The sequence below is a fragment of the Marmota monax genome, unplaced genomic scaffold (genome assembly GCF_021218885.2).
Source record: "Marmota monax isolate L192 unplaced genomic scaffold, Marmota_monax_Labrador192_F-V1.1 WCK01_AAM20220418_F8-fsc00071, whole genome shotgun sequence".
Taxonomy (NCBI): Eukaryota; Metazoa; Chordata; class Mammalia; order Rodentia; family Sciuridae; genus Marmota; species Marmota monax.
Window position 1 is genome coordinate 6,661,783 of NW_026695217.1, and position 23,035 is coordinate 6,684,817.

The 23,035-nt window shown below is 52.3% G+C and overlaps 2 long non-coding RNA genes across 3 annotated transcripts in view; one reads left to right on the forward strand and one right to left on the reverse strand.

The window, feature by feature from the left end:
* Positions 1-2,702: 2,702 nt before the first annotated feature.
* Positions 2,703-14,851, reverse strand: LOC124084761 (uncharacterized). The gene is made up of 3 exons (XR_006849223.2): positions 14,737-14,851; positions 13,914-14,060; positions 2,703-12,517 (listed from the first exon to the last, which is right to left on the reverse strand). It is a non-coding gene; the product is annotated as an uncharacterized LOC124084761 (long non-coding RNA).
* A 203-nt stretch (positions 14,852-15,054) lies between these two features.
* Positions 15,055-23,035, forward strand: part of LOC124084758 (uncharacterized) — a 54,363-nt gene continuing 46,382 nt past the window's right edge. The window contains exon 1 of one of the 2 annotated variants that reach the window (XR_006849215.2): positions 15,055-15,474. This is a non-coding gene — a long non-coding RNA (uncharacterized LOC124084758). Of the gene's footprint in view, positions 15,475-18,102; positions 18,190-23,035 lie in introns of those variants that run through there. The other variant, XR_006849218.2, reaches the window with a different exon arrangement.

Below are 23,035 nucleotides of genomic sequence, written 5' to 3' on the forward strand. Positions count from 1 at the left end.
CCTGGCTAGTCTTGGGGGCAAAGCAAAGCAAGCAGAGGATGCCAAGCCCCTAATACAGAGGGTCAAGAAGTTTCAGGACCCTGAAATAGTTGTGCATTAAATTTTGCACCTGTAGGGGAGCGCATGTGCAAGACGAGACTCTTGGTCACCTCAGCTTCCTGTCTTGGGTGAGGAAGCAAGTCAAGGACCTCCAGGAGACACCACTTGCTTCATCGCACATGCGTGAGCGGCCGGGCTGAAGTCTCCCTTTCCCCAGTGGCTCAGGAGCTGCGGGGCTGTGGATATGCCTGTGCACGGCCTCTCAGTTCAAGATGCGAATCAGGACAAAGGACAAAAGGTTGAAGGGTACATGGTTTTGGGGGGTGCAAAACAAAAACAGGAAGTGGTCTAGCTTGGGGATTTTCCATGGGAAGGCTGGGAAGCACATCCTGATGGAAAAGAGAAAGGAGGAGAAGGCTTCTCCGTGTCCTTGGCTGTCTGTGGGGTGTGATGGGCCTCAGCGGGAGTCACTCAATGGAGATGATGGGGATTCGGACTCCCAGGCAGGACACTGTGGCCTTAGGCTCAGCATCGTAGAGCTTTGGCCCCCTGCCCCAACTCCCCTCCCCCTATATCCTCTTGGAAGCTTGTCACCTTTGTGTCCCTTTGAGAGGTGTGTTCACGGATGTCCTATGCCTGTGTGAAGGGGGTCTGCAGTGACAGGAGAACAACTCACCTCTACCACCATCCACGTTGTCTGCAGTGGGCATCTGGACAGGTCACGCTCAGAACTAGTCGTGCAGATGGAGAGCGTGGGTCGCACCTGCTGTTGCTGTGAACCCCTGATGGGGCAAAGGCACTAGGTCCCTTTGCCACCGAACGTGGAAGGGCCAGAGGGAGTCTGCCCGCCTCCCTCCCTCCTTCTCCCAACCAGGGTGGCTTCCCGTAACTGCAGGTAGCAAGTGTCTGTGAGTAGGGGCACAACACCCGGGTGGGACCCCAGGACAAGGGGGCGAACAAGGGCAGAGACAGATGTCCATCCCTTGCTGGGGTCAGTGCTGCCTCTTCCCGCCAGGCTGCCTTAGGACAGGGTGGGAGGTGACTCACACCACTGCTTGCCTTGAGTCAAGAGTCTTATAGGAGCAGAAGGAGAAAACTCCAGTTCCTCACTAAAGTTCTGTCTCCAGTCGTTATTTTAGTCCCCAGTTATCAAGAAGTCAGATTTTTATGTGAAAAGGGAAAAACATGCAGGGTGTCTTCGGTGGCCTCTGTGCAAGTGAGTCAGGAAAGCCCTTGCAGACAGCCCCGGAGGTCATGGGTCAGCCTCTGTTCACCAAGTTCTGCTCAAAATATGCTGCAAGCAGGCGGCAGGAAATGAGTTGCAGCAACCTCTGTTTGTGTGTGAAAGTTTCCAATTAGGAATTCAAAGAGCTTGTTGTTGAATGGAAAAGTGAACCGATTTCCTTTTATGTGTTTCTCCACTTCCTTGGTGGTCCCTGGTCAGGGCTGGATCCAGGGCAGGAAGGTGGATGTCATTCAGTTCACCATGAGGGAGGGGAAGGGACACCGAATCTGATGTCATGGAAAGGAAATGGCTCACACACTCAGGTTCAGGGGCTGGCAGGATTGCCTGGGCCCACGATTTGCTTTTGTCAATAAAGTTTTATTGGGACACGGCTGTGCCCACTTGCTCATGTGTGATCAAGGGCTGCTTTCCCACTACAAGGATGGAGCTGGGATGCAGCTGGATGGAGACTATGCCTGCCAAGCTCTCTTGTTGACTCCTAGATTAAAAAAAAAAAATAATGGTCAGCCCATGCTCGTGCTTACCAGTTCTTAGCTTTTCTCATGTAAGTTGTCCCTTTTAAAATACGATGAAAGCTATGTTTTCATCTCCTTTCGGCAAATGCATGACTTCCTGGCTGAGAATGCCCACATGCAGCTAAGGCTCTTCTACGGACCTGGATATTCTGGCTTGTCCCAGGTGCGGCTTCTGAGGCTGTGGGGGACATCTGCACTGGCTCTTATCCTGCCTGCTGCATCTGTTGCAGTTGTGATAACAAACAAACAAACAAACAAATAACGCAACCTTGGATTACAGGTCAGGAGACCCGAGCTCTCTTCTTGGCTATTACCCTCATGCTGTATGACATTGAGCAAGTCACTGCACTTCTCTCGGCCTTGGTCCTCTCAAGTGCCACAGGAGAAGTCAGGAATAGGTGATTTCTTAAGGAGCCATCTGGCTTTAAGTTTCCTTGATTTCCAAGGGTCTGGAATTTGTTTCTGGAGTTGAGGAGAGAGGGGTTTGTGATTTGTGTTTTTAAGACGTCTAAATCTGCTTGGCCACCCAGAGAGGTGGTTAATTTAGTTAATTCCAAGCTCTGAAATCTGGGATTTGATTACCACATTGGGTGTTTGGCATCTGTTGGAGAAAACTCTGCCAGGCTCCAGTCTCCACCTCTGACCCCAGCCAGCCGTCCGGATTCATCCAGCAGGCACAAAGGCTGCTGAAGAGCATGGACAGTTGCAGTTCTGCCATATGCTTCAGAACTCTGGGAAAGCAACCCAGAGCCCAGCCTCCTGGCAGAACGTCCTGAGATGCCTCCTACCCAGCGTGAATGCATGAGGCTTGTCTCAGACAGGATAACTGCTCAGGGAAGCAGGTCACTTGCGAATTTGTGTTGCTTTTGTTTTTAAAACAAAAATAAATACAGCTTTTTTTTTTCCTGTTGAAAAAGTGATTCATATTTATTGTGGACAATTTTAAGAAATACAGAAAATGTGAAGAAGAAAGTTAAAACCATCCCCGAATCCCACTCTGCAGAGGTGACCTTCACAATTTGATCATCACTTGTGTGTTTCTTTTTCTTTTTTTTAAAATAAATTTTTAAAATATATTTATTTCATTTACTTATTTTTATGTAAATTTAATTTAAAGTAAATAAAATAAGTAAAAATAAGTGGTACCCAGTGGTACAAAACTCGTCCGCACGTGCTAGGCAAGCGCTGTACCACTGAGCCACAACTCCAGCCCTTGTGTGTTTCTTAGACCTGAACACTCACACTTTTACCTACATGGGCTAAACATGTGGCTCTTTGCCTATGTCTCATCTAACACAGTGAGCCAGGTGAATATTTTTTCTATGACTTTGGGTGTAAATGTCCAACATTACTTTTAACAGTTGCATAGTATTTTATCAACTGCATAATAATTCATTGGCTCAATCGTATCTAGATTGTTTTTAATGTCATTATTTATTAATATTTTTTAGTTGTGGATAGACCTTTATTTTATTTATTTCAACATCATTATTATTTGTAAGTATTTGACTACCACACTGAGATAATTATCTTTGCACTTACATTTTTCTGCAATTTTGTTTTGGTTGAGAATAAATTCCTAGAAATTTAAGAAGTTAAAGGGGCCATCATGGATCATTTAACACACAGGGTCAAATTCCCTCCAGAAAATGTGCAAGGCTTCCAACCATCCAGGTAAAGGAAGGTGCCCATCTCCCTGCCTCTGGCCACCCCGGCAATATTTAAAGTCCGATAGGTTAAGGCTGAGGTTTAATTGTGTGTTGATTTGCATTCCCTGGTCCACTGCTGTTGAATGCTGCTGTCTATGGCTGCCCAGGAACAGGATCATGGCTTCCCAAGGTTTCATCCTGCTGGAGAACCTAAGACAAAGGGCAGATGCAGAGAGCCGGGAGCCAGGAGACCAGTGCAGAAAAGTCTAATGACTCTTTGAGGACAAAACATTTCATAGAGGACTGACTGACCTGTGGCCTCCCTGGTGACTGCTCCTGGGAACTTGCAGAATGGCCTCTAAAAGGCATATGGTTCTGGGCATTAAGAGCCTTGGTTGACAGGGTGACATTTATTGTATAATTGTGGCGCCATGGAGGGCTGCCCATGTCCTGCTGATGGATCTTCTCTCATCTGACCACCCTGGGTCTGGGCCCAGCCTACCCCTTCTTCCGCCTCTTTGGATTAGATGATGACTTCACCTCTGCCAGTGCACCCAAGAGCTGCCCATAAGTTATCTTGAGGGTGGATGAGTTCTCCCTGAGGACGATGGGGTGGCTGAGTGCATGAGGGGCAGTTCTGCCCAGCAGTTTCCCTGTGGCCCTGTGCCACCATGACCAGCGGCTGGGCGGGGGGGGCACAGTGGGAGTTGCTGTCCAGGTCTGGCGCTTGGCGGTTTCCGGCCCCACTCAGGAGTCGTTGGTGGTGGTGATGACTCATGGCATTTGGAAAGTGTGGCTGTGCCCTGAAGAGGGAAGTGAGAAATAGCATGGCCAGGTCAGCACAGGACAGGATGGGGCTGCTTAAAGCCGTGGGGCTCTACTCTGGAAAAGTGGAGGGTGGGCCCCATGGATGGGGCTTGGGGTTCATGCATGGGAGTGGGGCCGGTGGGCTCCCCTTTGGAGTGCTGTCACTGGTTTGTGCCTGGGAAGCAGCCGCTTGTCTGGGCCGAGCTGTGGGAGGAAGTGGATGGTGATTCAGTGAGTGTTTCCTCTGACTCAGGACTGGGTCCGCTCCCGAGGGGTCCCCGGGGACGCTGTGTGGCTCTGGCTAGACTCCCTGAACTTGGAGCCAAAACAGAGGCTCTGACCCGTGTCTGCTGGCCCTCCCAGACCCCTTGAGCTGAGTGAGGGGGTCAGTGGGCCCCAGGGCCTGGCTCTAGCAAGCCTGCTCAGGCCTTCCTGTGGTTCTGGTGGAAAGACACGAGTGGGTGCGTCTGAGGGGCAACCTCGCCCTGGGGGTGGCCTGTGCCAGGGAGGCCAGGCCCCAGGGCCTGCAGACAGGGGTCAGTATGACAGCAGAGGTGCTTGAGCCAGTTCTCCTGTGGTCCACTTGTCCATTTGGCAGATGACGAGACAGGCGAGGACAGTGTGGCCAGCACGTCCCCATGGAAGGGTCCTGGTGGCTATCCAAAGCTGCTGCCTGCTGCCTGTCCCAGGAGCACTGCAGCTATCCAGATGCCTGCCTCTGCCTGGGGCGCAGGACCTCCAGCCTCCCTCCACACCCTCTGCAAAGGGGCTGCGTCCTCATCTCACTTGGGTAAGGTGGCTTCTTCTTCAGCTGCCTTCTCTCCTTTACCCTAGACCCTCCCATTGCTGCCATCAGGGCAGAGGGTCAGCTGACTAGCTCAGGTACAACGACCAGCATCGGGCTACCCCATGGCTAGCGAGAAATGGAGTAGCTGCATGTGTGGGAAATGCAAGTCCAACCAGACGGCGCTTCCAGAAGGGCTTGGTGTGGCCAGGACACCGCAGCAGGGCCAGCCTGCAAGGCGCTTGCTGTCTCTCAAACACTGATTTCGTCTCTCTGAGAAGCTTCCTCGACCAGGCAGGTGATACGCTTTGCTCATTGCACCAGAGAGGGACTGCCACCTCACCAGGCCATGGTGGCCTCACTGGGACCCAGTGAGCATGGAGGCTCCATCCTGGTGCTGTGGAGATGACAGAGCTGAGCTGCAGCTCACTTTGGATTCCATGGTCAGTGCAGAGGAAAGGGCCCCTGTCCTGGGCAGTCAGTCAATTCGACCAGCCTCACCAGGCACCGAGGCTCTTCCCAAGACACAGGCCAGGTCCTGTGGCCTCACCTCTGCCCACCCCAGGCCTGGCAGCGAGGGGCATGGTCTGGGGCAGGGGCTGTTTCTGGTTTGAAAATCCTTGGGGTGAGGGGGTTTTCTGAACCCCACTTCTGGGGGATGCACAGCTGTGTGGCTCTCTGGGCAGAATGCCTTGGAGGATCGACGGGGTGCGTGAAGGAGGAACACGAGAACGTTCTCAGAAGGCTGGCGAAAATGAAACCAGATAAAAACCCCGTGAAAATCCCAGCGGAGCAGAGGAAACCTTGACTCCCACTCTTGCCCTGTGTGCTCGGCCACAAAGGCAAGACTCCTGGCAAGACCAGGTGACTGGTTACGTGGGGACCTGAGCAGGAATGTGCTGGAAAAGAACAAAAGGGCCACTCCCTCGCAGGGGAGATTCACTGGGGGCTGCAGTCCAGGTGGAGAGCACAGCCTGAAAGACACTGAAAGGAAGGGTTCTGCGTTTATGCCAGGCCGACTTCAGCCAAGGGTCACCTGGCTTGCCCCTGCTGTCTGGTTGGTGATCAGAGGAACTCTGACCTCCTTTTAGTCACCCAAACACCCACTGGAGATGTCTCTGAAGATGAAGCAACATGCACAAAACAGATAATGACAAGCAAGTGATGTCACAGGTTATCTGTGGGGAGTAGAGGAGCAGGCTGGTTAACACGCCCACAGGCAGGCAGCCTCTCTGTTCCTCTAATTGGCTTTCTTGCTAGGGGTGCAGTTTTGGGCACAGAATACTGGGTGTTTTAAGGGATGGAGGGGAGGATGTAGAAACTTTCACTCTCCTCTCATGGATGACATTATCCCAGGGAGGAGCAGCTCCTGTCACCCAGCAGCTGGCTGTGGTCTGTGGTGGGTAGCCTGCTCGGCACAACCAACCTGAATGCTATCATGGGGATTTCAGTTCTGCTCTGTGGCTCCAGGCAGCTGTGGGCCCCCGGGCTTCATGGGGGCTGCAGGGTGGGCAGCAGGAAGGCCTGGTCTCACTGGGGGCACTTCACCTCGGCACCGTGTTCCTGATCTGGAAAGGTGCTGGTGGGCTTCTCTGGGCCTGCAGTGGTGGCCACATGGTTCCTTAGTGGTCTGGGAGGGTCTTCTGGCTCTGGACTTGGTCTTCCCGGGATGCAGCATGTGTCCAGTGTGTGGAGCCCTCTTGCCCTGGGGGAAGCCTGATGCGTGCTCATTCTGGTCAGAACTGATCTGCCCTCCTCCCTCCAGGGCTGTCCTCCTTCAGGTGCAGTGAGATAGACAGCACGGACAGTTCTTTTACCCGGTTGCCTGGCCAGAGCCAAACAGGGTGGGGGCTCCACACGGATTTGTTGGTCTTTCTTCCTGCTTCATCTTTGTAAGGGTGGAAGTCCCAATCTCCGGGACCTCAGAGTGTGACCCTCTTGGGTACAGGGTCTTTCAAAAGGTGATCAAGCTAAAATGGGATCACATGGGTGGGAACTCATCCAGTGTGACTGGGGTCCTTGTGGAAGAGGAGATGAGAAGACAGATCACACAGAGGGATGGTCAGGTGAGGACGCAGGGAGAAGATGTTGTCTGCAAGCCAAGAGAGAGGCCTTGGGAGGAGCAGCCCTGCCGCACCTTGACCCTGGACTCCAGCCTCCAGGGCTGTGGGGAAAGGAAGTTCTGTTGTCTAAGCCTCCTGGGCTTGGTACTTTGTGGCAGCAGCCCCAGCAAACTGGTTCCACCTTCCAACCTGTCCACTCAGCACATGTCCTGCTCTGGGGATTCAGGAAACTCTAGAGACGAAAGCAGAGAAGTATGGAAAGAGGACCCGGGAAAGGCTGTGGGTCTTCATCTACTCCTCCAGAGTTCTCCCGATTCAGCCTCGCCTGGCCTCCGCCCTCCACAGAAAGCGGAAACCCCGTGGGGAAATGAAACGCAGGGCCCGGCAGAGGCCCCCAGAAGCCCTGGGATGGGATGGAAACCCCTCACAGACTCGGAAGCATCCTTCCTCCTGGCTGCCCCTCCCCCATGGGCAGGGGTTGCCCATGCAACTGCGACGGGCAGATTGTCCTTGGCCTTGTGGTCCTGGAGGGTCATGTGCTGTGACCTCTTTGTCTGCAGCCATCAGTGGCTCATTTCATCTTGGAATCATCTTGCGATCTCTGGGAACATCTGGCAACTTCAAACGTGCCCAGCCTATGAAGAACCTATGCACAGTGTGGAAGTCTTACCATTTCTTGTTCTCCTAGGGAGTCTGCCATTTTGAACCCAGCACTTTCTATCATGTAGTGCAATGATAATCCTACCGTCTCATGGGTTTCTGCAGTGCCAGCTTACCTCATTGATTGTAAAGGGGCTGGGATTCTAGGAGCTCATTGTCGACCAATTGGTCCTGGGCTGCATAGTGCTGGTCCCCAGAGGGCTGTGGCCAGCATGGGATGCCTGTGCAGACACATTTCCTGGAGAGCCGGGTTGGGGTTTGTATGGTTGCTGCCTCCTCCTGCCGAGCGTGGTCTTCCTGGAGTCCGTGGCGTCTCTCTGTGTGGTTGGCACAACTTCCCTTTCTTTTCTACACTCCATCAAACGTGCCTATCCCTAGGCTTACCTGAGGGTCAGCACGTCAGGAATGTCCCAAAGCCACCATGTGCTTGGCCCCACTTCCTCCTCAACGCCTTCCTCTGCTGGCTCCATGGCTGCCCCTGCATCCTGCCCTCCTCCTCTTGCTCCGTGCTCATTACCAAGCAGAATCCTTTCCTTCATGAGAATGTAAGTCACCCTTTTTCTGAGGGTAGCTGTGTTTCAGATGCGTGACCCTGAGCTTTCAGAATCCCAAGAAATCACTACGCCCCCATTCTCAAGTGGAGCCCCAGGTTTCCAGGCACTGGCTGGACAGTCAGGCCTGCTCTGCTGACAGATGGCCATTGGCTCGAAGTCTGCTCCAGCCAAGGAGGACTTAGAGAAGGGACCCTTCCATACAAGGCTTCCTTCGTCAGGACTCACACTTGGAGACATCCAGCCCACTTGGCCTGGGTGGTGAAGGGCCAGTTCCTGTAAATATTGACAGTTAGAAACCATCCCAGGAGTGCCTAAGTGATGGTCGGGAAGGTAACGCACAGCAACATGACCAGCGGGTAGGCAATGCTCATCATTTGCTAAGAGACAGCCACTGATAAATATCGCCTCGTTATCTCTCTTCCTCCTGGTGGCTCATTTACTTGTGTGTGACTCATCGTTGACATATTAAGGGGTCTGATTCAGCAAGGAAAGTTCAGTCTGCTGCAACAGAATGGCATCCAAGGCCACTTCAGTTTCTAGGATACTGGCTTTTTAATGAGAGTAGCTTTGCCAAGAAGGAAAAGCAGCAGAGTCTTCATTCAGAAACTGGAGGACGCATGGAGAGATCTGAGCAAAGCGGTGCTTCCACTGTGCAGAGCCCCTGTGCCCCATGGGCACATCTCCACATGGGCAGCTGTGGGTTCATGGGGACCACCAGGCTCTTCCTCTCTGTTCCAGTCAGTGCTTTTGGGTGGGTGGGCTCCACCTCAGAGAAGGGACGAGGATGAGCCCCAGCCCTTGCAGAAACTGTTTTCACATCCCGTCTCCCTCTTGATTTACTTAAAATAAACTTGTCGTCACCTGAGTCTGCTGATCTTTCCAAGGGTTCGGTTGTGTGGTTATTGGGCTTTGTTCCCGGGCAGGAACCTCTGGCGAGAAGCACAGTCCCCTGGAACGGCCTCAGGCCAAGCGTTTGTCCTGCCCAACCAGAGATGAGCTTTTCAATAAGTGGGTTTTGAACACGGGCTTTTGGTAGAACACGGGCTGGATGTGCCAGCCGAAGGTGCTGTCCTGGGCTGAGTGGGCTCACCCGTGTGCCACTCACATGGGCACATACACACAGAGTGTGGGGCTTGCAGAGTCCCCTGATGTCCTCCGAGCTCCTCTGCAATGGGAGCTGAGCTTTCACTGACCTGTCTTCATCGAAGGAACGTGTCTCATGTCAGCGTGAGCGTCTCTTTGCTGCTACTGCATCACTTTGGGCCAGTGACTTAACTTCTCTGCAACTCCTTATTTGTAAAATGGGGGCCATGATGCTTACCTCTCAGCCAGTGTGAGTGGGAATAGTACACTCCGCACCCACACGCCGTAACACTTGCTCGGCAGAGTTAGCTCTTTCCTCTTGCACGGGCCATAGTGAACACTGCTGCTGTGAATGATGACAGCAGATACCAGCCAGGCAGGACGAGGACCAGGCAGGGAGGCAGTAGGGAGACTCTAGCCCCTTAGGGATGCTGAAGATCATGATTGTGGTTTAGTGGCGGTTGGTGATTTGCTGGGTCAGGTGGCCACCAGGGCGCCTTCTTCCTGGTTGTCCCATGGTACGGGCACAGATTGGTCCCTGCACTGTTAGTGAGACAGCTTGGTGGAGGCCGCCCCTGGCCTCCTCCTCTCCTAGATCTTTTCTCTCACTTGCTGGTTCATCCATCCACTGCACATCTGTGTCAATGCCTGTGTGAGCTGGGCCTGTGCTCTCACTGAGAAGCTATCTTCTGCTCATGCTACCACAGAGCACTCCCTGCCCCGACATGCACAAGTGTGCGCATGCACACACACATATACTCACACACACACACTCACACACACACACACACAGCTCTGTTTCAGGTTCTGATCTCTGAATAGACCCATGTGACTGGCTCTGTTCTCTCTTACATGTGCTTTCCCATTGCCAGTCTGCTTTTCCCATGGACCCGGTGCCCACAGACAGCTTGGGAAGCGTTGGCTTACAAAATACTCCTTGTTCTGAGGCCCTCTGATGGCCTTGCTGTGCAGGTCAGAGGAGGGGAGAGGAGGAGGCGGCATATCTCGCACAGACAAATCAGGCTGTGTACCCGAGGCCTGAGCCCTGCTCTTCCTGCCCCCTGCTCCTCCAGCCCCCTGTTCCTCCCGCCCTGCAGAACCCGAGGGCTCGGGGATGGATTTCTGCTCTCACAGAGCTGCCTGTGGAAAGCATTTCTGCAAAGTCACGTTACTCCAGAGACCAAGTTGGCTTGCTGAGGCCATGTGGCAACTGAGAGCCACGGAGGAAGTGGCCCAGTCTACAGAGACTCCCGTGTCTCTACCTGGCTGGGCTCCCAGGGGTCTAAGCTGCTGTCCCTGTTAAAACAGAGGGGCTGGAAGATACCATTGAAAGGGGGAGATGCAGCATGGCAGGGCCGGGCTCAGAGCGCTCAGCCTGCCTCGAGTCTTCAGTCTAGATGGCTCTGTGCTAACACGCAGCAGCACTGCTGTGGAGAAAAACAGCTCTGGTGGAAGAAGCGGGGGAGCCAGGAGAAACCCTGGCCCAGCAGCCCCAGCTGGCTGCCAGGAAGAGTGACCACAGAGCAGGGTGCATGCTCTCCAGGATACTATTTCAGGCCCACTGGAGACCAGTGTGTGTTCTGTGCTACAGGAAGAATGTTCCCTCAGACAGAACCGCTCCTCAGGCCAGACAGGAGGAATGCACGGCCAGTGGGGCTTGCTGCTTGATTCCGGGGCCTGCCCTTCTTCCTGCAGAGTCCCGTGCATTTTTGTCTTGCTAATTTGCCCACCTCTCACCATAGCCTTCGCGCAAGGGTGGGAGTCTTCTGAGACCCTGAACTGTAGTGTTGGACTATGAGTCGTCTTCCAGAGCCACCCTATGTCATCTGTCTCTTTGACACAAAGAGGCAAGAGGGAGGGAACATGGGAGAGAGAGGGGAGGGAAAGGAGGAGACAGGGAGAGAGAAACCTGCTGCTGACGTCAAAGAAGACCACATTGTACAGGACAGCATTACTGGTACCTCTCCACCCACTCCCTCTAATTTACTAGAAACCAAACAGCCTGTTTTGAAGCCCTTAGCCTTGCAGGCTGGTTTTGTTTTTCCTATTCTCCTTTGACCAAAAGGGCCATTAATTGCTGGGAGTCTGAAAGCGACCTGATCCCCGCAGCACTGGGGATTTCCATGAGTCATAATTTAGGCCTGCTTGCGCAGGGCGCTGCGGGGGGAGTAGACTCCTCCAGCTGCTTGCAAAGCTGATGGAGGAGCCCCAGGAGAGGTCGGCTCTGAGGCGGGGGCCGTGGTTGCTGCTGCTGTCACAGGGCCTGGCTGAGCTTGCCAGGGCTCGCCTGAGGCCCCTCCGTATGCCCCATGTTCCCTGGTTCCCTTGAGAGACACAACTTTGTCGTCTAGCGGGTGATGCAGGGTGATGGCAACTCTCCTGCGAGCGTGTGGAACCTCTTTCTTGGGAAATGCAGGAGCCTGGGGATGCAGGAAGGGATCCTACTTCCCGGGCCCGTCTTGGGCTCATGGGCATGTTGGATCTTGCTTCCCAGGAACCTCCCGGTTCTGTTGTCCAGACACCCAGGGCCTATTTACAAATAAAATTGGACCTGGCATCAGTCCCCTGCAACCCGAGGCTACAGAGACACCAATGCCGCTATCCAGACGGTGGAGTTCACTCTGTTGGCTGGCCAGCGTGGTGTACAGTTTAATTTTTATTGTAGTAAAAAATAATAAACACTGCATTAGCAACTGCGTGTTCATCAGTTTGCAGTTCATTCTCAGCCGGATCACTTCCCTCGCGTGTTTTCCTGCTTGCTCAGGCATGGGAGTGCGTTCCACGAAACACGTGTGGCTGCCGACGCCGCAGCCTCTGTGACCATTAGATGGTGCTCCCCTTGATTGGATAATGTTACTTGGCTACTTCAGCTATGGTCCTCAAATATGGCATTTTGATGATGAAGGAACGGCAGTGAAGGAAAGCGAGATGACTGCTTGGGATTACGGGGTGGCTCCAGGACGAGGGGCCATGTTTTCCTTTTGCTTTTACGGGAAACACCATCCTGTATGCTGGACCTGAGCAGGCCTGAGTTTGATGTGCTTCTTTCCCCCACTTTATGGCCAGTTGGTATTAGAGGAGGTGGTGAGGACTTAGGAACTCAGCGTGACGACGTGTCTGCACACGAGAGAAGGAGCATGTGGATCATGAACAACGTCTAAGTCCACAGGCTGCCCCAGCCAGGCCTCCTGCAAGTACCTAAGCAGATTCCAGCCATCATTGGTGATGTTATCCACCATCCATCAGTGGACTCCATAGCCAAAGACATGATTTAGCCATGACAGTGTGAAGTGATGGCTATGCTGGGCTCAGGCAGATGCTCCTCCCTCCTCCCCCAGCTGCCCAGTTCTCCTTATTTCAAGTATGTAATAGAAACCTGGATATTGCCACATGGTTTAGGGTGGGTCTTGGTGGTTACTTGGGGGAAGGGAGAGTAAAAGAGCTTTCAGGGGCAGTAGGCAAAATAAATCAGACCTGTGCTCCATTTATTTCTTTGAGAAAGTAACTCACATTTTCGAAGCCCTGGTTTTCTCCCCTGAAGAAATGAGGGGATGACAGGACATCCCTCACAGGACCAGCATGCACACAAGGATGCTTATTCTCAGAGCTTGGCGTACTGCCTGCATCTGGTGGGTGCTCAAGAAATACTCTTGTTAGGAAGAGCAAGCTTGGCAGGTGCTGGTACCATATATGCAACCCCAAATATGAGGCAATGCCTCGTTTCCCAATGGGCGGGTTACAAAAGTTTTGGTCTTTCTTGGCCAGCTTGGATATATAAACTTTTAATGATACAAGTGACAGTCAAATCTTGCATTATAAAATTTAACCTATTGATTTAATTACAGGTATTTGTAGAATTGCAGGCATAAATGTGTGAAAATGTTGCCTTTGTTTTGCTCGTTGCTCAGGCTTCTTGTGGCACTTGAGCTCCTTTTCTGAATGACATAGCTCAATCTTTGAGGGTGCCTCTTCTTGCCTCTGCCCATCGTCTTTGAGATTTAGCACTTTTTGAGTCTGTAGGCTGTGTTGTTGGAAACGTTATCTCAGTCCTTACTCTCCATGTGCTATTTGAGATCCCCCCAAAGCTGACTTCTTGGGCTGCTTTTGAAAAAGACCTTCGTGGGGTCTTGGCTACCTAAGGGAAGGTTCATGAATCTCAATTCCTTACAGGGTATTTTGTTGTACTAAATAAAGAAATTGAGAGAGACTCTATAACATGAGTCACTCTTCATGGACACAAATATAAGGCGATATCTTGGATTCACCCCATGGCCTATCTTCCTCTGTGCTTTGCTGGCCTGAGAAAATGGGGTGGTGATGTCAGGATGGAGAGCACCCACAGGTGACCGACAGGCCTACTGCAAAGGCTTCACCAGAAGCACCTCTGCCCAGTGCCCATGATGGCCCTGGAGCTGGCCCAGGAGAGTGGGGCATGCAGCCTGCAGGCCTTAAGCATGGCCCTGGGTGTGTGGGGTCAGTGGAGGCATCTCCTTCTTCACTGGGGAATACTTACTCCTGGAGAGAAGCAAGAGCTGAGTTCTACGTTGTCAGGGTGAGACTCATGGTGCAGCCCCTGTGCTGATCCAAGGCCTGAGCGCCGCATCTGGGGGTCAGAAAGCAGTTCCATGTTTACCTCGCGTTAGTGTGTCGCTGGGCTTTTCTGAAGGAGGAGAGGAAACGTGGTTATTTAAAAACCTGGTGGAAGAACAGGATGCTTTCCATACAAACAGAGCAGATTGTCTGCCAATGAGGACTGTGGTTAAAAATAACTGCTGGTCTGTGTGGGAAGTCTGGAATTCTCTGGAATTCTTAGCTTCTATGTTTCTCCCCAAGGGCGGACTGTGCTATGCCACAGTGGGCTGGTCGAAATTCTCTGATCTGTTCCTGAGGCTCCTTGCTGTGACACTCCACACTTGACCAGAGAGGGGCCAGGGCTGCTCCAAGAGAACCCAGCCTCGGACACGGAGGTCATAGCCCAGAGCCCTGCAGAGCCTGTCCCAGCCTTTTAGTGCTGGAAGGTTTGTTGGAAGGAAGAGAAGAAGATAAACAGAATACCTGTGTGCTCAAACTGAGAGCAGATTCTTTTTGGGAAGGGGTGTGTGTGCGTGTGTGTGTGTGTGTGTGTGTATGTGTATGTGTTGATGAACTAAGTGTTCATTTTAACCCAAAAAGAACAAAAGCTGTGAGGTTAGATAAGTGTCTGCTGGGCTCATTATTGCCGTGGGGAATTCTGCAAAGTGGGCTTAGAGGTCACTGGCTGGAGCTGCAGAATATAGTTCACCCGTGGTTTATCCTCACTCTCATTGGGCAGCTACTGAAAACAGAATGTGAATTACCTTCCGGAAGTCCTCAGTGAACTTCAGTTCTGCCTGGGGAGGATGGCCGCTTCCAGCCAGAGAGCACATGATGAGGTTTGCAGGCACTGCTTGAGCAAGGCCAAGTGGCCACTAGCCAGGGCGGAAGTTAAGCCAGAGGATGGCCATCAGACGCAGTTGTTAGGTCTGGCACGCGGTTCTCGGCCTGCTGAGCTGAGCAGGAAGGAGAAGCCTGTGGACTTGTCTCATGTCTTCTCAATGCAGCCTTTCATCTGCGTGCTTCTATTTGCTCAATGGAAGCAAGTCTGACTTGCATACCACTGAGGATTCAGCCCGACAGTTTACATCGTTCACCCACCGCCCTGCAGAATCCTCTACCTAGGCTTTCCTGGGTTGCTTTTCCAGCAACCTGAACAACCTCTTAGGCATTTGGAATGCCATTTGGTTGTACTTAAAAATTTCCCAACAGGTTTGCTGCACTTTCTGTGATAAATATAATAGCTTCCCTAGAATTGTGGTGCCTCCTTATGCTACATTTGTAGGCATGTGTGTGTCTGCATGAACAGCAGCCAGCCGCTCCTAAGGAGTAGTTTCTGTCGCGTTCTCGGTGGTGGGGTCATCCACCTCTGGTCAGTGAGTAAACGCCTCGCGACGGCACCTGGCACAGATGCTGCACTGCGAAGTTTAATGTATAACTGGTGTTTTCTTTCCTCTGTGTCAGCGGTTGGCAACACGATACTGTAAATAAGGATCCAATGGGTAAGTGGACGTCCGCAGTCTGGGGAGGAAAGGCCGGGCAAAGCACTTTTGAAATTCACGTCCGTCGTTGCTGCAAGGGATAAAATAATTTGGGTAACCTGGAAGTCCTGAGGATTCACAGGTTTCAAAAACAGGAAAGTCGCTTGTTTTAAAACCTTGTAGAGCAACATGTGGGCTGAGAAAAAAAAGCTGGCTTGTGGTTTAGTGATGGTACTTCCTTATTGATAGAGTGGCCGTGCGCAAGGCCTCCTGGGATCGCAGTGTGACCGCAGGCCCGACGGTTACCCTGGCGGGTTCTGAAACAGCCGGGGCTTTCTGGACAGATGAGAAGTCTAAAAATTTCCCTTTTCATTTCCTCTCTTGTGTGACTTTGTCATTTAAAAAAAAGGAAAAAAAAAAAAAAGCTAGTAGTAGAAAAGGGAATTTCGGCCATGGTCTTAAGTTTCTTTTGATTGAGATCTTCTTTTCACTCCCCCAAAATCCCACCCTGAAAGCCCCAAGCTTTAAAAAAAAAATCCTTTATTCTTGAAGATTTTGTGCAGTTGGTGTGTGTTTGGTTCCTCACTTTTAGGCCAGATTCAGAGCCAGGAGATTTTTTTTTTTAATTGATTAAAAAAAAATAAATGATAGCAGAAGGCATTACAATTCTTTTTACACGTATACAGCACAATTTTTCATATCTCTGGTTGTATATAAAGTATGTTGACACCAATTAGTGTCTTCATACATGTACTTTGGATAATGATGTCCATCACATTCCACCATCCTTGCTAGATCTTTTAAACTGCATGATTTTTAAGAAACACCCGAGACCTGTCCACCCATGGGCGTCTGGGAGCTGAACACACAAGCTGAGGTCGAGTCTTTCTGGAATCCTAACCCTCTCACAGCCAACAGGCGGCTCTGTTGGGCAAAGGCTCCGAGGACCCATCCCTGAGCTGTGAGTAAGGGAAATGAATACCACTTCAAGGTGACAAAGCTGACTGCCCACGGCAGAGTCTGCTGGCTAGAGGATGGGGCTGTCAGGGACCCTGAGCACAGTCCGCATCCCAGCAGAACCCCAGAGGGGGCCACTTGCCCTCCTCCAGCCCTGAGGCCTGGGTGAGAGTGCTGACCGCTAGGCCTCTGGGCGGTGGCCTTCCCCAGGAGGAGAGGCAGGAGGGAGGGCCACTCTTCCATGGCATTCCTCCAGAGTCCCGGAGCCTGCTCTTTTTTTAGCCCATCTTGAGCCTGTGTGTTTGCAGGAGCACAAGCAGGTCTGTGCGAGCTGCTTATGTCACCCACCAAACCCAGATTGGTATGAATTTTGCTGAATTCAAAGACGATACATTTGAGAGCAGTGCGCATTTCACAGCTCCAGCAAATCACTGGCCGCACACACAGACTCTCACCCAACGACCCCATTTTGTCCTTCTTCCGTCTTGGCTCTGGGGACCTGCAGCCTGAAACCGAAGGCTGAGATGATTGCACCGCAGAGTTTGCTCTCACCTTCTCTCTTTTTTTGATAAGCCCAATAAATCTGCCCCATCACGTCACTGAGGCCACAAGGAAATGTAATCCTGCCAAATGTGGGTGCCAAGGAGAGCTGCCAAGGTCAAGGGTACAGAGAGCAGGAGCCAGTTTCTGATTTCTGCAGGTCCAGTGTGTGCATAGGAGTAGGGCAAGTGGCTACTGGGTGTCCAGAGGGGATGGGGTTGACGACCCCACAGAGGGCATCAGGAGCTGCAGATGCCCAAGTCCCTTGCATAAAATGGAGCAGTTTTTGCATGTAGTCCACGTGCTTCTCCCACGTACTTCAGATTATCTCCAGGCTGCTTACAGTACCTACCATAGTGTGCCTGCCAGGGCAGAAGTTGTTATACTGCATTACTTAGGGAATGATGGCAAGGGGAAAGCCTGTCGGTGTAAGACAAGCTCTTCTCCCCCACTGAATCCGTGGACATGGAACTCACAATGGGGAGAGCCAGCTGTACTGTGTATGTGCACGGGTGCCATGTGTATGCACCATGTGTGTGCATGGGAGCTGAGTGGGTATATGAGTACAGTCTACAACTGTGTGCCCGTCAGGGGTGTGTGTGGGAATGGGTTTGGACTATGCAGGCATGTGTGCTGGGTGTATGTGTTTTGGAAATGTGTGTCCTGTTGTGTGTACAAGTGTACCTGTGTGTGCCATCCCAGGTGCCACAGACCTGTGGGGCTGTACAGGGGGTGCTGGTGTGGGTAGGCCTGCTCCAGTTCAGGAAAGTCTGAGGACTCATGCTTCCCACCTGGGTGCTGCCCTTTCCCCTAGGCAACACGCCGAGGCTGCAGAGGGAGGCAGACTGCCTGTGCCATCTCCTTCCCACCTGCTTTCCAAGTCAGCTCCTTTTAGCATCTTCCCCTCAGCCTCAGGGCAAAGAGCCTTGGAAATAGATGAAGCCAGGATTTGACACTCTTCTGGTGCATCCAGAAGTCAGAGAAGGAAAAGGAAGAAAAATAAGAGGGACTCAGGTTGGCGAGAGCGCTCGAGTTGGGATTTATGAAATAAAACTTCTGCCCCAGTTTCCTGCCTCCAGCCTCACTGTAAGTGCTGACCCACTTCTGGCTATTTTTATTTGTTTCTTTGAAAACGCTCGTGGTGTGATGAGGGCTGACTCTTGTGGATGCTGTTCTTACTCCTCCCGCCGTCTGAGTCCCAGAGTGCGGCCCTGCCCTCCTCACTCCCAGTAGTCCTGGGTGAGTACAGATCCGAAGGATGGTGGGGGTCCTCGGTAGTGTGACAAAGGAGTGACCCACTTCCTCACAATCAGAGACGCAGGGCACGCAGCTGCTACCTGCACGCAGGGCTTTGTACCGGGCCGCCTTTGTCTGGTTTTCCTCTCCGAGCCGCAGACCCCATCAGAGCCGCGCCTGCCAGTTCCTGCGTCCCAGGGGCAGGCTGTCCTGGGGCTCTTGCCCCAGTTTTGCACTTTGGGCCTGGGCGGTGAGTGGGTAGCCACTTATCTAGGATCACAGCTTGTGTCAACAGAGCGACCGGGAAGTGAGCTCGGGGTCCGGCCTCACATGGACAGTTGGGGATGTTTACTTTTCTCTTTGAGCAAACTTTGATTTACTCTTTAATAAGTTACCACTGAGGATGTGGCTCTGGAGAGGTTTGACTTGGCATTCAGCCCAAGTCACATATTGATAAAGGAGGAGAGGGGATGCAAGTCTTTACGTTGTTCCAGCTTTATCATTAACTCCAGGTTTGGAAGGGGACTTACCTCCAGAGGCCAGGGTTCCCTGTGTGCCAGGGGGACGCCCCTCAGTCCATGGGGTATTGGGCCTCCTTAGTGGAAAGGCGGTGAGGCTCAGGCCACAGCACTGTTGAACCCCCTGGAGGGCCTGAGAGATGAAATAAAGGTGATCTTGAGTTCAGACAGGCCTGACTGGGTCCCAACTCCGTCCCTTACAGTGCCACCTGGGGAATCCCCCACTTTTTTTTGGCCTCAGTTCCCTCATCCATGAGGTGAGGGGACATTCAACAAGAGCAAGAAGCTTACAGGATCAGTGAGGAGACGGCAAGGGTCAGACGGGATCATGGGATGTGGAGAGACTAGGCATAGCAGCTCTCAGGGTTATTTCTTAGGTCATTTTTATTGTGTGGAAGAGTCCCCAGGATGTCACCTGCATGGGGTGGGTGAGTGCTCCATTCCTCTCCACTTTTCCTATTTGGGTCCATGTGGGTGGATGGAGCTGCCCTTCAAGGGTCAGAGCGAAGGAATGCTCTTGCCTCACGCCCGGAGGACACAGGTCCTTGGGGGTCAGGGCGAAGCTTCCTTCCCTTCTGCTGACAGCATTTCCTCATTACATGCAGCCGTCTGCAAACAAGGAAAATGTGAGAAGAAAGAGGAGGCACTTTGGGCCCTTGTCATAAGCCCCGTGACCCTTGGGTCCCTGCTTTTTCTTTGCTGGTCTGCAGGGGCCCAGGGCTTGCATGGGGAGGGAGAGTCCCCTGTTCAGGGATTCCAGTGGCCTCGCTCCCGAGTGCTGCGGTGGTGAGCCACCGAGTAAACCGCGCTCTTTGGCGGGGGCGTTGGGGTAAGGAGAGGGTCCCCAGGAGGGTCACTGTGGGTACGCAGTGCCATAGATGTTCAGGGTAGGTCTGCTGCTGGTGAGAGGTGCCTTATCTCCAGAGCGTCTCAAGACCAAGACCATCGACTGTAGGTTCACAGGCTCAAAGCCAGGCCACTTTTTACAGTTTTAATTGCCATGCACCAGTGAATCCAAATAGTATCAGTGATGCCATCTCCTTTCACTGGACAACCAGTGCTTCTGCCCACTCCTGGTGCACCCTGGCTGAGTGGGGTAGAAGGAGATCATGTGGCCCAAAGACAAAGGAAACTGGGATCCCCCCCCCCCCACCTCTTTCTAAAAAGCAAGCCTGGAGAAGACAGGTACTCAGGGTTTCCCAGGCATCAAAATTGTTCCTAAGAGAGGAAGAGAGGGGCATGGTGTGAAGGGAGCCCATGCTGAGGCTGGCTGGCCACACTCCTTTTGGGGGGTCTGGGAAGCAGACCTGCAGCCAGGCAGACAGCATGGAGGTGAGGCGAGGGAACTGTAGCATTGCCACGGACCATGCCTCTGCCTCCGACCTGAGTGCTCATGGGTTCTCCTGCCCTGCTGCTTCTGCCACTCTGGTGACAAGTGCTCTAAAAGCTCTCCTACCAACATCGCACCCTCAGAACCACCTAGTGAGGTGGACAGAGTCATGCCCAAATTTAACAGGTGAGGAAGTCAGGGCCCAGAGAGGAGCATGGAGCTTCTCTGTCAGGAAGTGGTGGGTCTGGGACTCAATGGCTCCAGTCTTCTGCTCCCATACCTCACTGTGCTCGAGGGCCTCAGAGGCCTTGGGTATGGCCTACTGACCATTTTAGGGGAGGCACAAGCCCCAAGCATGATAAGGCCAGCTTATCAGACGGGCAGAGAGTCTCAACAGACAGACAGACAGTGTCCAGAAGGGCTGTTTTTTGCTGTGTGCTTTGGGGAGAGGCAGCACTTATTTTCACAGAAGTTTGTGTGTACAGGGGCTCTTGAGGCACCTCCTTATTGATTGCTGCAGTCCCACCTGAGGCAGGCCTATGGACCAAGTGCCTCCTTGTTTCTGGGTGTTTTGGTCAGAAGCACAGGAGCAAAACCTGCCATCATCTCTGTGGGGATTGGCTCATCTCTACCTGCACGCTGCTCAGGGCTCAACCCTGGAGGAAGTTTCAGGAAATGGGGGAAATGTCCTCTGTGGAGTCTGCCTGCTGAGGTGGGAGCTGGTCCCATGGAAGAGCCTTGTTCCAGCTCCTCATGGCCTGATCACTGGGTCCCTGGGACAGGACCCCAAGCTGAAGGGCCATCCTGAAGAAAGGGCAAGCACAGAGCTTCAGGCTGGCTCAGGCTAGCCCAGGGGTTGGGTGCCCAGGGAGCGAGGGGCCAGAGCTCGAGGTCTGTGTTCAGCCCTGCCCTGCTTGCAGTGCGGACTCTAGGTTCACAGGCCGCTAGCTTGGAGAAAGAAGCCACGCCCACGCCCACCTTGTTCCGCGTGGTGGTGGCATGAAAGGCTGTTGGGAAGGGGCGAGGTGCCGCTCGGCCACTTGCTCTGGAAATTGGATACTGGAAACCCAGGGTCTCCCAGCCCCCTCACAGTTTAAACAGACCCATATGTGCCTGATCTCTGCTCCTGCCAGCAGCCTGCTCTTCTTCCTCGCCCAGGTTTCCCAAGTTCCAGCATTTGGCCAGCTTCCTGGGGACAGAATCTTTCAGGTCTAAACAAATGCTATGTATGCAGCCCATGATTCTTTTTTTTTTTTTTTAATCTTGGACAAAGTGGATTCTTTATTTTTCTCTAGAAAATTTTCCTCCATTATGTTCATCAACGCAGAGAGGCAGAGCATTTTGTGGAATTATTTTAAGTACAACCTGTGATCATAATTTCACATCAGAGACTTTGCTGAGCAGCTGTGGGGAGGAACAAAGGGCCTAGGGATGGTTTAGGGCCTGGGGGAGGGGAGGACTCAAGGTTAAGGCCAGGAGCAGGGGCAGCTAGGAGGTGGCCGTACGCCCCAGGGGGAGTAGGCCTCCTCCTGGCCTTCTGTCCACACACACCTCATTGGCGATTTTGTCTGCCGAGAACACTGCACACAGTTTGTAAGAACACATAGACTGGGCTGAGGACTAAGATTCAATTTAACAGTCCACCTGAGAGCTTCGGCCAGGGATTGGGCGGGCCTGGCTTGAACCTGGGTCCTGCCTGTTGCTGGCCTCAGCCAAGTCATCTGGGAGATGGGGATAACCAGTGTGGCAGTCAGTGTTCTGTTTCTATATCACACACCCAGCTCAAAGACATAAGGAGAGAGAAGGTGATTGATTTTGACTTACAGTTTTGGAGGTCTGAGACCATGATTGATTGGTCCCACTGTTTGGGGCCTGTGGTGAGGCAGCACGTCATGGTGGTGGCATGGGGTGGAGAGAATCCAGTCATATCATGGACCAAGGGTGAAAGAGAAAAAGACAAAGGGGCTGGGGTCCTCCCACCTCTTCAAAGGCAAGTCCCTAAGACCTCCCTCCAGACCCCACCTTTTACAGGCTCCACAAGCTCCTCGGCACGGTGATGCCAGGGACCAAGCCTTCCACACACGGTCTCGGGGGGCCACCCTGATCCTAACCATTGCACACACCGACCCCATCCTGGGGCGGCTGTGAGGAGGAGCTAGGAAAATGGGGAGGGGTTGGTATGGTTCAAGAGCTCATGAGTGTTCAGGATGCTCTCTCATCCCCCAAATGCAGGAGGGTCCAATTTGCAGGCTTGGTTTTTGCAACTGATTAATTCATTCATTCATCGACTGAGCACCTGGAACTCCTAGGTGTTGGGTTGGGAGTGGTCGGGCTACAAACACGTCAATATGGGGATTAATATGCTATTAGATAAGCAAAAAAAAAAAAAAAAAACCCAAACGTCTATTGAGTTAAAAGTAATAATGACTTCCAAGGATATTTAGGTAGTTTACAGAAGAGTCTTAACAGATGGTCTGTTAGGAACAACGTGAAAAAAATGTATGGCATTAGGAAAAATGGGAAGCTGTCTTATTTCTAACCATTTGAGAAACTTGTTGCTTTTCAATACAACTGCTATCTAAATTAATTTCTTAAAATAAACCCTGCTTTGTACCCGGAAGCCTTCAGTTGGCTAATCTGCCCATAATGTGCATGTAAGCAGTCTGGTTTGTCCCAGTGTCTCCATGACCTATGTCCTCCGAAGGGCAGGATTTGCCAGGGACTGTCCAGTTCTAAAATATGATGGCCTTAGGAACCAGAAGGCAGCCAGCCAGGTCTCTTGATGGCACTTCTGGTGTGTGTGTGGGGGGTAATGGGTTTCTGCTCCATTCTGCTAGAAATGTGGGACTCTCCACCTCCAAAGGTTCATGCTGGCCCAGGTGGGCAGCTCATGTTTTCCATGGAGCCATTAATGGGACATTGATTTGTGTTAATTTGCATAGCTCGTCCAAAGGCTAGAACTTTTTTTGTTCCTTCCTTTCATCTTGGTCTCCCTGGCGGT